This window comes from Elaeis guineensis, chromosome 3 (genome assembly GCF_000442705.2).
Source record: "Elaeis guineensis isolate ETL-2024a chromosome 3, EG11, whole genome shotgun sequence".
Lineage (NCBI taxonomy): Eukaryota > Viridiplantae > Streptophyta > Magnoliopsida > Arecales > Arecaceae > Elaeis > Elaeis guineensis.
In genome coordinates, this window is record NC_025995.2 from 291672 (window position 1) to 309176 (window position 17505).

The 17505-nt window shown below is 32.8% G+C and overlaps 1 long non-coding RNA gene across 1 annotated transcript; it reads left to right on the forward strand.

Annotated features, from left to right (window-relative positions):
* The first annotated feature begins 4703 nt into the window (after positions 1 to 4703).
* On the forward strand, positions 4704 to 11259 carry LOC140856031 (uncharacterized). The gene is made up of 5 exons (XR_012139440.1): positions 4704 to 5086; positions 10265 to 10380; positions 10461 to 10607; positions 10685 to 11092; positions 11170 to 11259. It is a non-coding gene; the product is annotated as an uncharacterized lncRNA (long non-coding RNA).
* The last annotated feature ends 6246 nt before the right edge of the window (positions 11260 to 17505 follow it).

A 17505-nucleotide genomic window follows, 5' to 3' on the forward strand; every position in this document is an offset into this window, starting at 1 on the left:
TTAAGAAACTAGATGATAGATTTTTTTATTTTTCATATTTGAGGGCTATGAAATTTGTTAAAATAGTGAGATACACAATTAGATAAAAATCTCATCTAACTTGTGCATGTCATCATGAGTAGTCCTTTTATATTCTTATATATTCATCTGCATCTTCACTATCACTACATGGGATACTTTTTAAAATTAACCAAACTTCATGGCATGGTTGAAGAACTCGAGAATAGTTCTCATATAGAAGATAATCTGCCATTCTCTTGATTTCGATTTGTTTGGAGTTGATACTATAAAGAAGAAAAAATTATATATGAGATATGATGGGGATGACAGTATGACTGTAAAATATATCCTGATTAACTTAATCAAGCGATTAAGTCATTATCATGGATGGTGAGTTAATCCAGGATTTGATCCTACTAACTCTCTTAGATTTCTTCTTTAGTATCTCCTAGAAGAAAAAGGTGAAGATAGTTTTCACTATGGGTATTTATTATCATTACAGTAATGATAAGTATTAGAGATAAATTATAAGAATTATCTTACAAGTGTGAAGCAGTAGCAGGATGCAAAAGTTGCATCTGCTAATGGTTTGTATATGATATAAACTAGTTAATCATTGAGTGTTTCAGCTTTAAACTTTTAGGTATGTGATACCTTATATAGGTTCTACTTATGCAAAGTGTTGCTAGACCTATAAAGCTGAAGATAGATGATTACATGATTTTGGCATTGATGGATAGTCTATTCATGCTAAGGCTGTACAAACCTATGTAACCTTCTAGTAAGGTTTAGAAACTAGTAGACTATTGTTATATGCCTAAATTTATCAGAAATATTATTTTAATTTTTTTATTTTTGTAGCATGGTTTTGATATTAATCTAAAGAGTAAAAGTTACTCTCCTTCTGATAAAATTTATGACCTTGGATTTATGATAATGGTCTTATGTTTCTATCACTCAATGATGTTGTTCTTCATGTTGATGAGAATAAGAAAAGAATATGTGATGGTCACATATCTCTGGCATTGCCAACTTGACCATTTTTGTAGGTCTAAGATAAAAAAATAATACAAAGAAGAGTTCTTTGTCTGTATGATTTTGAATCATACAGAACTTGTATATCTTGTCTCTTGGATAAAAATAACCACGATCCTATTTACCCGACATGAAAAAAAGGCAAGAGCGAGTTATTAGACCTTGTACATATAGATTTTCAAAAGTTAATAATATCTGAACCTAGAGATGGACACTACATATGAGATATGGTGTGTTCCTTAATTTGCTTCACAAATCTTATTTTGGAGAAATGCCCTAGATATTGCTGCATATATTTTGAATTAGATATCGTCAAAATCTGTTACTAGCACTCCATATGAGATATGAAAAAAGGTAGGTTACCCAACTTAGGTGAAAAAGAGTTGATGTACATAAGTTTTGTGCTAGATCAGGTTTATATAAGTTTATAGATTATTCTAAGAGTAGTATGTGATACTATTTCTACCACCCTACTGGACAAAAGTATTTTATTAGTAGGTATGCCACCTTTTGGAAGAATTTTTTTTTTAAAAAGGAGACAGTGGGAGGATAAATGAACTTAAGAAGTTCAAGACCTATGAACTATCCTATAACAATCTATAAACTATCCATAAGTTATTCCTCGATCAGATGTGCCTATTGATGAGGAAACCATGATACACACCTCCTCACTGAAAGTCAATTTGAGTGTGTAATGTACCACTCAAAATATGGATTTATTATTGTGAATGATTGTATACCATACATCATTGAGAATGATATTTTTTTGATCTATTTGGAGATAGTCATGAGTAGAGACTCTGATAGATGCATGAAATCCAAAATGAACTCTCTGTACATCAATTAAATATAGACTATGGTTGAAGCACCAATGGGTATGACCCAATAGGTTGCTAACAGGAATATCAATCTAGATTTTTGCTTGCTATTGCCACACACCATCTAAAGAGTTTGTCTTTAGTGGAAGGACAAATTCATTTATGGATTATAATAGATATTGAGGAGTTGGTACTTCTATTTTTGATGAGATAGTCAAAATATTTGATTTTATCATATATGGATGAACTATGTTTGCAAGAAGATAAGTGGGAGTCCCACTAACTTCTTAGTAATTGTATATAAATGACATATAGTATATTGGGAAGGTAGTCTCAATCTTGTACTCGATTAATGATATACTTATCACAAAAGTTTTCATGAAAAAGATTTGGTTGTAGCATCCAATATACTTGGCATCTATAGTGATAGATGTAAGTGGATGTTAGGCTTGTCTCAGTCTAGGTACATAAATTTTATGTTGAAGAGGTTCAATATGAATGGATGAAAAAGAGTTTACTTATCCATATATTCAATGTACCAAGCCTAATGTGGTATATGTCTTATGCATAATGATTGATTTCAGGCAGATCCATGATGGAATCTTTTGAAAACTGTGAAAAATATTCTTAAAGTGCTTGAGAAGTACTAGAGGAACAACTAATTGAAAAGGTTTCAAATAGTAAACTGTGTTTGACTCAGTTAATTGCTGTGAGTAAAGATTGCTAAAAAAATCGCTTGATGAAGAGTTCATCACTGAGTTAGGTGTGGTCTTACCAAGTATCCACACACATCCTATGGCACTTTCATCTCATTCATGATTTCATCATAAAATGAGTTGATATTAAGAACAATATAATCATAAAACAATATAATGGACCAATTAACTAAGCATCAACACAGTAGCAGTGTATTCGCCATCCTGATTGTGTGGGCATCAGGTACAGAAGTGATTGGCTTTAGTATAAATGGGAGATTGAAAGAATAGTGCCCTGCAAGTCAATTATATGGGTGATGTGAAGAAACTTTTCTGTGTTATCTTCCTACTCATTTGCATGATATTAATTATTTTATTTATGAGGTATTGTGTTTTATTATTTACTGCATCATATTTTTATGGTTATGATAAACCCCACAGATTAGAACAATGATTTTAGGGCCATGATGAGATCATGCCAATGAAATCTAAAATTTTGATAGCTCCAATCTAAAATATTCTCAGTGATTAAATCATCAAGTCGAGGATCAATGATACTGGTAAGACTGGTAATCCTATATTTGCTCGATGGACAAGGTGGTTGATCTCATAATCACTTATGTGGTGACACTAATACAAGGATGTAGGTGCTCATTAGAGAATGAGTTCACTGAGTTGACCCATAGAAAGAACATCTGATGGAGTCTTACAGCATGTCAACAAATGATTCTCCAATGGGAGTGGTGCATGTGATCCTTTGACCTAAAATTACCATAGTACCTTGTGTATATGGATCCTTACTTTGATTTATTCCCTAGCATGTCACTTTGAGATGTGTGTGAGATATTCTAAGTATAGTAAAGTGTGTATGGAGGTTGTGAATGGTCAATAAGGAATTGATCACTCATTGTAGGAGGAGAGAATATCTTATGTGATCTCATAGGATGATGACTTTGAGAGTCTTTGGCCAGAGCAGGGATGAACAATAGAAAAAATTTTTACTAATTCATCAATCGAGTCATCATCATTAGATTGAGATACATATGGATAGGTATTTGGACTTGACATGATTTCATGTCCATAATTTATTTGGGATGTTGTGTGATCTAAGAATTGAATTACACGGTAACTCACTATGGAAGGATAATTTTGGTATTTCTATCAAATTTTAAGTCTTTTGGATAGTCATAACACATTGCTAGACGTCAATCTTAACTTATGGACTCATCAGAATTAAAAGAGTTTAATTCAAAAATTAATTAGGAAGAGTCCTACTTGATTGGGATTCTTGAGCTGACCTAATCTAATTAGATTAGGATTATGTCAAGAGTCTGAGTCCACTGCTGGCTAGATTTGAAACTCAATGGGTCACACACAATAAAAATTTGATCTTGGTCTAATCTATTTGGATTTATTGTAAATCCAATGGGTTAATTAGTTTGCTAGCACATGAATTAACCTAAGTTTCTAATTGGATTCAATGCAAAGGTGTTTGTGCTAACCCTTGACTTGTTGTCATGACCTAATGTGATTGGGTTTAAATCTATAATTAAATAAGTGGCTTATCTGATTTTTATGGAAGAGTTTCATGTAAAATTAACCTCCTCTATGCCAACACCACATGCACAAAATAAAGTCACGCCCCATTTAATTTTGACGTTGGAGAAGAGGAGTCCTTCTTTCATACTCTTCTTAATTTCCTTACATGATTCCACACATTCCTTCGGATTTTGTGCCATCAGATGGCATCTTGGAATATATGGGCACAGAAGAGAAGGAAGAGTCCTTCTCTGAGAAGAAACTCCATGCCACAAAATAAATGGGATGCCCCTTCCTGTTTGCATTGAATATGGAAGAGTCCATCTTGTTATGGACTCTTAGTTTCATGTGTTCCCTTTAATTCCATGCACCATCAGATGCATTTTATTTTTTCTATGTAGAGGAGGAGTCGTTCTACTAGTAAACCACTTCTTATTCTATGCCATCTCCTTGGATTCCATGCTAAAAATTATTTTATGGTGTGTAAGGATTAAGGGATGCCAAGAGTTGGTGCCCCTTGAAAATATTTGTGGCACCCCTTCATACCTTATATAAGGGGCACCCCATAAGGGATAAGATCTCATCCAAAAGGGCTTTAGGCATGGGATTAGATGAGGAAAAGATAGAAAAAATCTGAAGTGAAAAAGAAAAAAAAAGAGAGAGAGAAATGGAAAGGAAGGGAAGAGAAAATGGAAAGCATGTGATGCTTCTCCTAAAATCAGATTGTTCAAATGTTGAACATCAAATCTGATTTTTATATGATGAGATCATTTGAAAAATAATTTCTAGAGTGGTTCTAGTGGAGGTCTCAAAGGCATACAAGTGATGAAGCAATCTGCTCTTGCAAAAGATGATCGGCAGCATACTAATGAAAAAGACTGCAGCACTACATCAGATTGGGAAGGGCCCTGATCAGTCCCGTGTGGATCACCGTTGGAGGGCTTCTACTTTAGAGTCTTGTGGAGATCTTAAAATTACCAGATCATCATCTTTATGTTGGTATATGACATCTAATCTCTTATTTTTATATATACTTATATTGTTTGATTGCAATCATCAAGGTGTTCCTAGGGCTTTTGTGTTTCGGTAGTCTAGTTTAATTGTTAAACTAATTTTTAATACTTGAATACATGTAAAATTTTTTAAAATTTATATTTCACTGTAGCATCGAAACCCAATAGATATCATCAAAGTACACAACCACGAATAATCCAATGAAGGGTTGCAATACCTGAGTCATAATCTTCATGAAAGTACTAGGTGTGTTGGACAAGCCAAATGGCATGACCAACCATTCATACAAACCATCCTTCATTTTGAAGGCAGTCTTCTATTCATCTTCTGATCTAATTCTACTAGATGGTATCCACTCTTAAGGTCAATATTAGAAAAGATGATCAAACCTGCCATCATATCTAACATGTCATCCAATCGATGTATGAAAAATCTATATTTGATAGTGATTTTGTTGATCACTCTCCTATATATACACATCCTCCATGATCCATCTTTCTTAGGCATCAATAATGCCTGCATAGCACATAGGCTCAAACTTTCTCTAATGAATCCTTTGTCTAGTAGCTCCTTAACTTGTCTTTGTAATTTGGTGTGCTCAATTGGGTTCAACCTATAGTGGGGCAAATTCGGTAAGGTCGATCTAGAGACTAGGTCAGTCACATGTTGAATGTCTCACATGGGTGACAAATGCTTGGATAACTCTTCAGAAAAGACATCCTTAAACTCTTCTAAAAGGGTCCCTACTTCTAGTGGATATTTGATTTGGGGATTCTTAGGGGGCCATTTGCAGGTTAAGGCCCCAACAGGTGTTCCATACTCGATCTCCTTTTTTAGGTCTCGGGCACTAATCAAATGTAAGTTCTTCTTTCCACTACTTTTTTTGGGTTCTTTTGGTGGCTTCTTGGGTGTAGTCTTTGGTGGGACAGCTTTAATGGTGATCTTCTTACCCTTGTCCTTAAAGCTACATGAGTTTGACCTACCAAACAATATCACATCATGGTCAAATAATCATGGCCTCCCTAAAATGATGTTGCTAACCTCCATTGGTAACACATCACACCATACCTTATCTTCATATGAACTAAACTGAATGGAAACCAAACACTTTTCTGTAATAGGGATGGATGATGCATCCACCCATGAGACATTATATGGAGTCGGGCGGTCCATAGGGGTTAATCCTAGTTAGGATGTAACATCAAAAGAAATTGCATTGATGCAACTTTCACTATCTAGGATAACTTTGCAAGGCTTACTTTGATACCTAATATAGATATGAAAGATAGCCGTCCTTCTCCAGTTCTCACTCTTCTTAGGTTGAGCTAAGACACACCTGACAACTCCCAATCTCTTTTCAGGCTCTAGTCTCACTAGTCCTAAGGTTTGTTCAGCTTTCTCAAATTTCTTGATCAGATCTAAGTCTGGTTCATATACTTTCTCCTCTTTAAATTTTGCTGCCTTAGACTTGTTAGTCTCAGATTCGGGCTCATCGATAAAAAGGGTGCGGGTAGGGCACTGAGCCACTACATGACCAAATCCTTCATACCTAAAGCACCTCATGACTCTCGATCCCTCTCCTAGAACACTCTTATCCTTTTCTTCTTTCCTTGCTGGTGGATTAGGGGTTGGGTTTTGGGGTCTCTGGGTAGGGGTCTAACTTGGTGTTGGTCTAGGTCCTGAGGATATTGATCGAACAAGCTCGATCCTCCAAACTATCAGATGATGGTACCTCTCAGCATCCTAAACTATCTGGTATGTATGATCCAAGATCATAACTTCATGCAAATAAAGTTCAAGCTGCAGTTGCTCATGTAGCGCAACTCTAAATCTAGAAAAAGTCACAAATCTATCCTCATTAACACCACACCACATCTAAAATTCATCGAATTTGGCTATGTATTCTAATATGGGTCGGTTACCTTGGGATAGTTGCTGCCACTGGTCCATCAATCACTGCCTATAAGACATGGGTAGGTTCTCTCATAGTTTCTCCTCTATCTCTACCCAAGTTTTTATAAGTTTATGTCTATGGTGTTCAATCAGGATCTAAACATTGTGCCAATACAGTTTGGCCTAACCTAATAGTTTCATCTTAGCATACTGAATCTTTCTACCTTTAGTCATATCATACCACTCCAAGAAGTGGTCCATGCCCACTTTCTAGTTTAAATATTCTTTTGGATTTAAATGCCCATTAAAGCTAGGTGCATCAACCTTTGCAGTCCTTACTATTCGGTCATCTAGGTCAACAAGTTCACATTGGGATCGTCCTTCTAGATGCTGACCTACTTGTAGACCTAACCTTAAACCTTGAGGTGGGGTCTATTCAGTCTGGCTAAAGACACTAGCGGGGTCTTTGGATTTAATTCTGTAGTCTGATTTCTTTGAGCATCCTCTAAGTCTCCTATTTTTTGACCATAATTCTATACCAGATGGATCAAGTTGTCTAGCCTCCATCATATTACTGCTTAGCCTCGATTGATCCGATATGGGTGGGTGCTTAGTTCCAGCTCAAATATGCATGCAATATAATAAATCTAAGGGTTACCTAAATCTAAAGTTCAATGCACAATGAATCGAATAAAGTACGAATTGAATCTACTGCCCAATTCCATCAACTAGCCAGATAAGGGGTGTAGTTATGGGAGGATCCTCTTGCTTTCGCAAGGACCTAATTAGAGAACCATAAGCTAGCTTTAGCATTTTCCTCTTAATTGCCTGCCTTAGACATCGGTTTCAAGAGTGGATTGCAGACTCGACTCACACTAAGTCTTAACGAATCACACAAATTGACTCAGTTGAATCCTAGAGCTGATGTCTAATTAATTTTAAATTAAAGGTTTCTGTTCTAAGATATAAGTTGCTAGTTTATGGGATAAGGAAGGATAATGAAATCCCCACCTTATCTTATAATAATGGGTGTGCCCTTAATTAAGTTATAAACGATGCAATACAGCACAACCAGAATTTCAGCAGAACAAGTTCAAACTTACGGGTTGAATTCACAAATGATCTTGATCTTAGCCTAGGATCAAATAATCAAGATTTGAAGTCTATGAATCTAGTTTCCAGCAAAATAAGTTTTATAATTTTTGAATTTTTATTTAATAAATTATGAATTTTCTTTTGCTGCCTCCATAGAACAGAATCCTGTATGTGAACAACAGGGTTTTCAGATAATTTTGGAAAACAAAATGATAGAATTTCGAAGAAAAATTTCAGGGGCTGATTTTTTATTGAATAGGGTCTCTAAAATAGTAGAAATTATATTTTTTTTATTTTTTATATGAATAAAATGAATTTCTCAAGGACTGCTACATGAAATAGAAAATAGTGCAGAATGCAAAACCTAATCAAAACCTAGGGCTTTGATACCAAATCTGATGCAGGATAGGTATGCAGATGAAGATGCAACTAACTTCTTCTTTCTTTTTAGAAATCAAGTAATAAACAGTAGTAAATCTAATAAAATCTAAATTTTCAAAGAAGAAAAGTATTGATTAAAGTAGATGGATATTTCTAGCATATATAGCTGCCTTTTAATTTTAAGAATCTAGGATCGAAAGTAATTAAGAAATCTCCTTTTTGATTAGACTTTGTAATTCAGATTCAGATATAAAAAAATTTAAGAAGATGAATTTTACCTACCAAAAATAACGAACTCCTCAATAGATCTATGAAGATTCAGCTCAGATGATCATTCGATTCGATCTTAGAAAAGTTTGGTTGCTGTAGATGGTTGCGATCCCAATTCATGGTAGAACTTCACGAATCCAGAATTAAAGCACCTTCAGGTGTTACTCTGGATCAGCATCTCGGATAGTAAATGGCGTGTGGAGAGGTGGTGGTTTTTTTGATCTTAGTGCAGGGATTAGTTCAGGCACATAGAGAAAAACTTAGAAGAAGAAAGAAGAAACCAACAGGGAGAAGAAGATCTCTAGATTGGAGAAGAAAGCAATAGCTTTAATTTCTTTATCATTCCATTCTTTCTTTAGTCTAAAGCCTTGTAGGCTTTTATAGACTAAATAAATCCTATCCAATAGTTTAATTTCAAATCTAGATAAGATAATAAATTTTAAACCTAGATAAGATAACAAATTTTAAATCTAGATAAGATAACAAACTCTTGACTTCAAATCTAGAGACTTATATAAAAGAAACATGATAAACTAAAATAACATAAAATAATTCTAAAAATAAATAAAAAATCTTTAAATCCACATGTCAGCTTCAGGTTGCTGATTTGCACCATCTTCGTTGATAGATCTGAAATTTAAACTTGATGTTGTTCCTTGATTTGGGTGGCACCAATACAGTTCCTCCTTCTTTGATCTTTTTCATGACGCAGGCTAGAGAATTGGGACTCTCCTTTGGGCAGCATCCGAGATCCATCAAAGCCCCAACTCGGGTGGTGATGTAATGCAAAGGTGGCATCCAAGTAGCACATATGATAGTCTGAAACAGTAGCTGTTAACGTACTAAAAATAATAACTTATTAAAGTATGAGAATTCTTATTGATGTAGTTAGGCCTAGCTTAGTCAAGCCAGATGGTGGCTTACGAATTGGTGTCCACACCAAAGGATTTCATTTAGGAGGGCAGATGTTGATTTTCCTTGCTAAGGACATCATCCTCATTTTGGGGCTACCCTTGAATGGGGTAGCCAATGATATGAAGAAGGCAGCTCCCCATAATGTGGTTAGGACCACACATTTTTTAAGGAGGATAGTTAGGAGAGATGCATTGGAAGATAGGATCAAAGAATTACTGTCTGATTCTTCTTCCAATGGCATCCGATCCACGGTGCAATTGCTTATTTTGTACCTTTTGGGTATAATTTTATTTCTTTTGTTGAATCTTAGCATTGCCCTATGGATCTTCTCCATTGTTGACCCCTTAGGAGATATTGGCCATTTTGCATGGGCCAGAGCAGTCTATGAGCACCTTATGAAATTTATTTCAAGGACTATAGAGAAGATAAAAAGAAGGGAGATAGGTGCAAAGGAGAGCACTGATTATCTTAATAGTTGTGTTACAGTTCTGGTGGTAAAAAAAAATATGTTAAGTTATTCTTTTTATCTTCTTATTCTATTTTGATGATCATTATGTCGATATTCATATGACTGATTTTCTTTCATATTTGATTTTTTTGAGAGAACAGGCATAGTCAAACTATCTATTTTTGATCGGCTTCCTCAAATCCTGAACTAGAAGAAATCCTAGTTTAGGAAAAGGGTCCACTTAGGAGAGATCTTGAAGGGGCTGAAAGATGGAGATGTAGTATTACTTTTGATGTTTGATATTATTTTTTTTCTTTTATAAAATTAGGGATCTCATTATTTTGTCTTTATTTTTAGATTCAAGATCCACTTCGAATATCACCGGATGAGGTGTTTCTCCTTGAAGTGAGACCTTCCACTCATCAGGTAGATAAAGCTGAAGGTAAAATAAGGAAGATAGATAGGAAGAGGAGTATTGCTAGCAGCACATGTAGCACTGCCATGGTATTGGCCTATCATATAATTAAATTTTTTTTTAAATTCATTGCTGATGCATGTAATTATTGTATATTTATTCTCAGATGGAGCTCATGCATAAATACCGATGCATCTTTATGGAGGTAAAAAGGGAGAGAGCTCAAGACGATGCTAAGAAGATGGAGCTCCAGAGGATGCTCATCGAGAAGGATAAGTTGATTTTTAAGTTGCAGGCGGCATCGAAAAGTACTGAAGGGACCAAGAATGCGGAGGGGAGCACTCATGAGGCAGCGACAGATGTATCGCCTATTGAGTTTGTGAGTGCTGGTAGTCCGATGGTACCCATGGAGCATGAAGACCCACAGCACATCGAGAGACACATTACGCAGTGGAAGTGGACAGTTTTGGGCTCCCATCTCCTATGCAGTCCTTTCATCTCCCTGCCTTCGACTACTCCAAATTTCAAAAGAAAATCCAAGAAGAAGTCAGTCTGCCATAGGGACGATAATGTGGTAAGTAGAGTTATGATTTAGTAGAATATTCATACTTCATTCACATCTGACAGTCGATGTACTCATGCGATATGTAGAAATTTTTTGAGACTAGCCATGACTTCCCCGGATTGCAACTTCTAGATGATGGGGAGCATAGGCAAGTCTTCAATTTTTTAGAACAAAAAATCAATTGGTGTGTCATTCAATTATTTATAAAATTTTGATACCTTCCCAACTAAATTTTTCTTTATGTTTGACATTAATTACACCATATAGGTCATTGGTTTGGACTGATGGTATCAGCGTCATCAACCGATTGTACGTTCATGACATCCTATCTGAAAATTTAATTGACAACAATGTAAGAATTATGTATTAAGTTGGATAAATCAAACATATATGCAAGCTAATTTATATTTTTTGTAATGGATTATGCAGGTCATAGATATTTTTTGGTCCCTCTTGCAGCAACATCCTTCAATTAATTTGTAGTTTATCTTTATATTGCGATCTGTCTTTACAATACTTATTTGTATTCTTCATGCAATATCATGTATTGTAGCATTGTGTAGTCTAATGTATGTTTCAATACTTTTTTCATTCTAAAGTATGTTGCTGGGCAAATGAAAGGTTTCTGGCAAAGTTGTGCGAGACTTCATACCTCATTCATTGGTTGAAGTCATGTAAATGTTCATGCTCATATGCTTATTAGCATATATGCTCATATGCTTATTAGCACATGCATATTATCGATATAGAGAGCATATATTTTAGACACTACATATCTCTCAGTGGTGCAGAGTACAGGAGCATTGCTAGAAGATTTATAAGTAATGACCATACTTATCGAATATTTATCAAATATTGTGCATACTCATACATTGCTAACAATGTGGTTGATTATCAATATTGTGATTGTAGGTGACCTGGTTGATTGAGATGGCATGAGATATATACTCTATTGATATAGATGGTTGGCCATTCCATTTCATTGATTGTCCATAATAAAATAATGGATAATTATTATAATTATTTATTTATGTTAAGACACATTCATGTGAATTTAACTTCACCATATTAGTTGTTTGCTTTATTGATTGTGGGCATAAAATATTTTCTTTGTAGACCTGATTGTACCATCTATATCATGTATTTTATGGAAAATCTGATGATGGGATAGGAGATCACAATAACAGATGCTCATGTGTCAGAGTTACGTGCTAGATATGCTACGTAGGTGATTGCAAAAGATCACGAGATGCGAACATCCTAGTTTGTGCTATCACTATTGTGAATGTATTACGAATATTTTGTATGAATTCTATGAATATTTTGTATGAATCCTTAATAGTATATTCAAAAATTTATATTTAAATTTATATTCTATCATTAGTGGAACTATTAATTTGATGTATATGAATATTTAGTAATAGGTGTGAAGCAAATTTATTTTCTGTAATTGATTCAATGGATTTTTGGACATGTGGGTTTATTTTTTGTGTTTCTTTATTTTTTTTGTGTTGGTGTTTATTGATAGGTTTGATAATTGTTCGGTGTATTTATTTGTGTTTATTCTGGAGCACATTGTATTTATCCTGCCATGAAAAACAGAGAGCAACCTTGGCAGTTTATGTTTATTCTAGATCTATTTGTGTTTACTATTTAGAGTTTGTGTTTATCCTGAGATGGTTTGTGTTTATTCCTATAGGAGTTAGTATTTATCCTCCTCAGTTAGTATTTATCCTGGATAGATTTGAATTTATGTTTATCCTAGGCAGTTTCTATTTATCACCTCAAAATTTATATTTATTATTCACAGTTTTGATTTATTATATAGAGTTTATATTTATTCTAGAGTACTTTGTTTTTATCTTACCACTTAAGATAGAGAGCAAGTGATTTTTTATTTATGTTTATTATTTAGAGTTTGTATTTATCATGAGATGATTTGTATTTATTATTTGGAGTTTATATTTATCCTGGGATGGTTTGTAGAGTTAGTGTTTATCCTCCTCAGTTAGTATTTATCGTGGATGAATCTGAGTTTATGTTTATCCTGGATAGTTTCTATTTATTGCTCCAAAATTTATGTTTATTATCCATAGTTTTTGTTTATTATACAGAGTTTGTATTTATTCTGAAGCACTTTATGTTTATACTGCCATAAAAGGTAAAGAGCAACTATAACACCTCGAACCAACAAAGTGGTACTTTAAATAATTTGCATTTTTATTTAGTATTTTGTTCATGATATATTGGAACATTTAAATGGTAATCAAGTAAAGTAATGAAGCTTAAATATGGTTGTTACTTAAGAGAAAATGGTTGAGACATTTGAGGAATAATGATGGCATTAGAATTAAATTTTGGAGGTTATTAAACATGAAATAGATGATATTTTGAAAAATTCTTTAGAAGGATTCTGAGAGGGTTTAGGGAGGGTTTAGTCACCTAAAAGAGGTTTTAGTCACCATTCAGCACTATAGCATGAGGGTTTAGGGAGGATTTAGTCACATAAAAGAGGTTTGAATCACCTAAAACTTGTCTGGGCCATTGATTTCGGGTCATTGAATAGTCTCAAAATTATTCTAGGTCATTAAATGGTCATTGAATGATTCGTCGGTCTTCCATTTCATGCCTTACATGGTTTTAAAATACAAACATCATCAACAAATGAATCAACAAACGAATTAAAAGAAATGAAATAAAAAAAAAACTATAGTTATATAGTTTGAATGCATATATCATCAAATAAAAAATAATTTGAAGTTTCTGGGTGAGCCTATTACAAAATATAAAGTATTGCAACGTCAGTGCACCAAGCACAGCATAGAAGAAAAATAACAAACAAGATAACAATAGATGACAGCAAAAAGCTCCTTCTAACGTTCGCCATATCCCATGCTGATATGCTGATATTGCAGCCTCCGAAACCTGACGATCAAAAAATTTTCAGGCACAACTGACTCACGATCAAGTCAGCAAGGGTATTTTCAGATCTCTACTAGAAGTTCTGCCAGAAGATCTGTGTCTAGTGTCAAGTCCCATATATTCTGAAAATGTAAGAACAATAAATTTTCAGACAATCATAGAACTCCTGAAAAGCACCGACTATCCCCCGATGTATAAACAAGATTTGCTCCTCTGACGCACAGACTATCCATCACCCCAAGCAGAGGAGGGGTGCAATAGGCGGGCCTGGAGAGGTCCTCCAACATAGATATCTATGAGAATCACGGGAATGGCAAACATATCATCATCAAGGGATGGCACAATCCGATAGCCATCCTAGATGAGCTGGTATTCAACAAAAGCATTAGAAAGACCGTCATTAAAGCCATGCCCTCTCCATACATGGAATAGAAGAAATCCCTCGAAGCCGTAGGTATGAGCTCTTTTGAAGTAAAAATGATAATTTTCAAAACCTTTCAAGCTAATACAGAGCTTGTAAGATGGCTCCACCTCTCAAATGATGAGCAACGACCTCAGTCAAGAAGCTGAGCATCGTTACTTACGAAGATATTGCTCCACCCCATCATCGTATGATGGAGAGAGGGGAAGGAATCTATATAAAAAGAGCAACATCTCGCCCCTATTAAGTTATGGAGCATCCCTTAATCACTCCTGTTAAGTCATGGGTGCCTTTCTTTTCAAAAACATGCAGACGTGTAGTGAATTCACGAGGCTAGAAGTATAGGCACTTCTCAAAAAATATGCGCACATCCAAAGGCGAACCAAAAATCTCACTGGATAAACACTAACTCATGGTTTAAAATTGAGTGATCCTACATCTACCCATGATAAACAATAATAAATATTAAGTCTTATAAAAATAAACATAAACTATTGAAGGATAAACACAAACTTTAAATAATAAATAGAAACTATAAATAATAAATATAAAATCTATATCAATAAATAGAAACTATGAATAATAAATATGATAAATAAAAATTTCTCAAGATAAATACAAACTCATGATCCAAAAGTTAAGTGATCCTAAGGTCCACCCACGATAAACAACAAGAGAAAGGATAAACACTAAATCTTATAGACATAAACATAAACTATCAGAGGATAAACATTAACAATAAATAATAAATAGAAACTGTAAATAATAAATACAAACTCTGTATCATTAAACAAAAATTGTGAATAATAAACGCAAACTCTATACCGATAAACAAAAAAATTTTAGGATAAACACAAACTTGTGGATCAAAATTGAGTGATCCTAGGTCCACCCATGATAAACAATAAGGATAAATATTAAGTCCTGTAAAAATAAATATAAATTATCAGAGAATAAATATAAACTTTAAATAATAAATAGAAACTGTGAATAATAAATATATATTCTATGCAAAAAAATAGAAACTGCAAATAAAAAATACAAACTTTGTACCGATAAATAAAAATTTTTCAAGATCAATACAAACTTTTGATTCAAATTGAGTGATCCTAGGTCCACCCATGATAAACAATAAGAGAGGAGGATAAACACTATGTTCTATAAAAATAAACACAAACTATCAAAGGATAAACACAAACTTTAAATAATGAACAAAAGCTATGAATAATAAACATAAACTATGTGCAAATAAATAGAAATTATAAATAACAAACACAAACTCTATATCGATAAACAAAAATTTTTCAAGATAAACATAAACTCATAGTTCAAAATTAAGTGATCCTAGGTCCACCTACAATAAATAATAAGAAAGAAGGATAAATATCAAATCCTATGGACATAAATATAAACTATCAGAAGATAAATACAAACTCTAAATAATAATAGAAATAATAAATAATAAGCATAAATTCTATACTGATAAATAAAAATTATGAATAATAAATGCAAACTCTGTACCGATAAACAAAAATTTTTCAAGATAAATATAAATTTATGGTTCAAAATTGAATGATCCTAGATCCACCCATGATAAATAATAAAGATAAATATTAAATCTTATAAAAATAAATATAAACTATCAAAAATAAATACAAACTATCGAAGAATAAACATAAACTTTAAATAATAAATAAAAACTATGAATAATAAATATAAACTCTATATCGATAAATAAAAATTATAAATAATAAATACAAACTCTGTATCGATAAATAAAATTTTTTTAAGATAAACACAAACTCACGATTCAAAATTGAGTGATCTTAGGTCCACCCACGATAAACAATAAGAGAGTAGAATAAACACTAAGTCCTATAGAAATAAACACAAACTATCAGAGGATAAACATAAACTTTAAATAATAAATAGAAATTATAAATAATAAATATAAATTTTATGTCAATAAATAAAAATTATAAATAATAAACATAAACTCTATATCAATAAATAAAAATTTTTTAGGATAAACACAAACTTGCGATTCAAAATTGAGTGATCCTAAGTCCACCCATGATAAGCAACAAGGATAAATATTAAGTCCTATAAAAATAAATACAAACTATTAGAGAATAAACATAAAATCTAAATAATAAATAAAAACTATGAATAATAAATATAAACTCTGTGTAGATAAATAAAAATTATAAATAATAAATATAAATTCTATACTGATAAACAAAAATTTTTGAGGATAAATACAAACTCATAATTTAAAATTGAGTAATCCTAGGTCCACCCATGATAAACAACAAGAGAGAAGGATAAACCCTAAGTCCTATAGAAATAAATATAAACTATTGAAGGATAAATACAAACTCTAAATAATAAATAAAAACTATGAATAATAAACATAAATTCTGTACCGATAAATAAAAATTATGAATAATAAACATAAATTCTGCATCAAGAAATAGAAACTTATCAAGATGAAAATAAACTTATGATTCAAAATTGAGTGATCTTAGGTCCACCATGATAAACAATAAAGATAAGCATTAAGTTCTATAAAACTAAATACAAACTATCAAAAAATAAATATAAACTCTAAATAATAAATAGAAACTATAAATAATAAACATAAATTCTATGTTGATAAATAAAAATTTTTTAGGATAAACACAAACTTATGGTTCAAAAGTTGAGTGATCCTAAGGTGTACCCATGATAAACGGAGAGGAGGATAAATACTAAGTCCTGTAGATATAAACATAAATTATCAAAAGATAAATATAAACTTTAAATAATAAATAAAAATTATGAATAATAAATATAAACTCTATAGATAAATAGAACTTGTGAATAATAAATACAAACTCTATGGGGATAAACAGAAACTAACTTTTCAAGATAAACATAAACTCAGAGTTCAAAAGTTGAGTTTGTCATCCCAGAGTTTCTATTTATTATGAAGAGTTTTTGTTTATCGCCCCTGAGTTTTTGTTTATTATTCGACCTGTTTGCATTTATAATTCAGATTTTGTGTTTATTCTGAAGTACTTTGTGTTTATCCTGATCT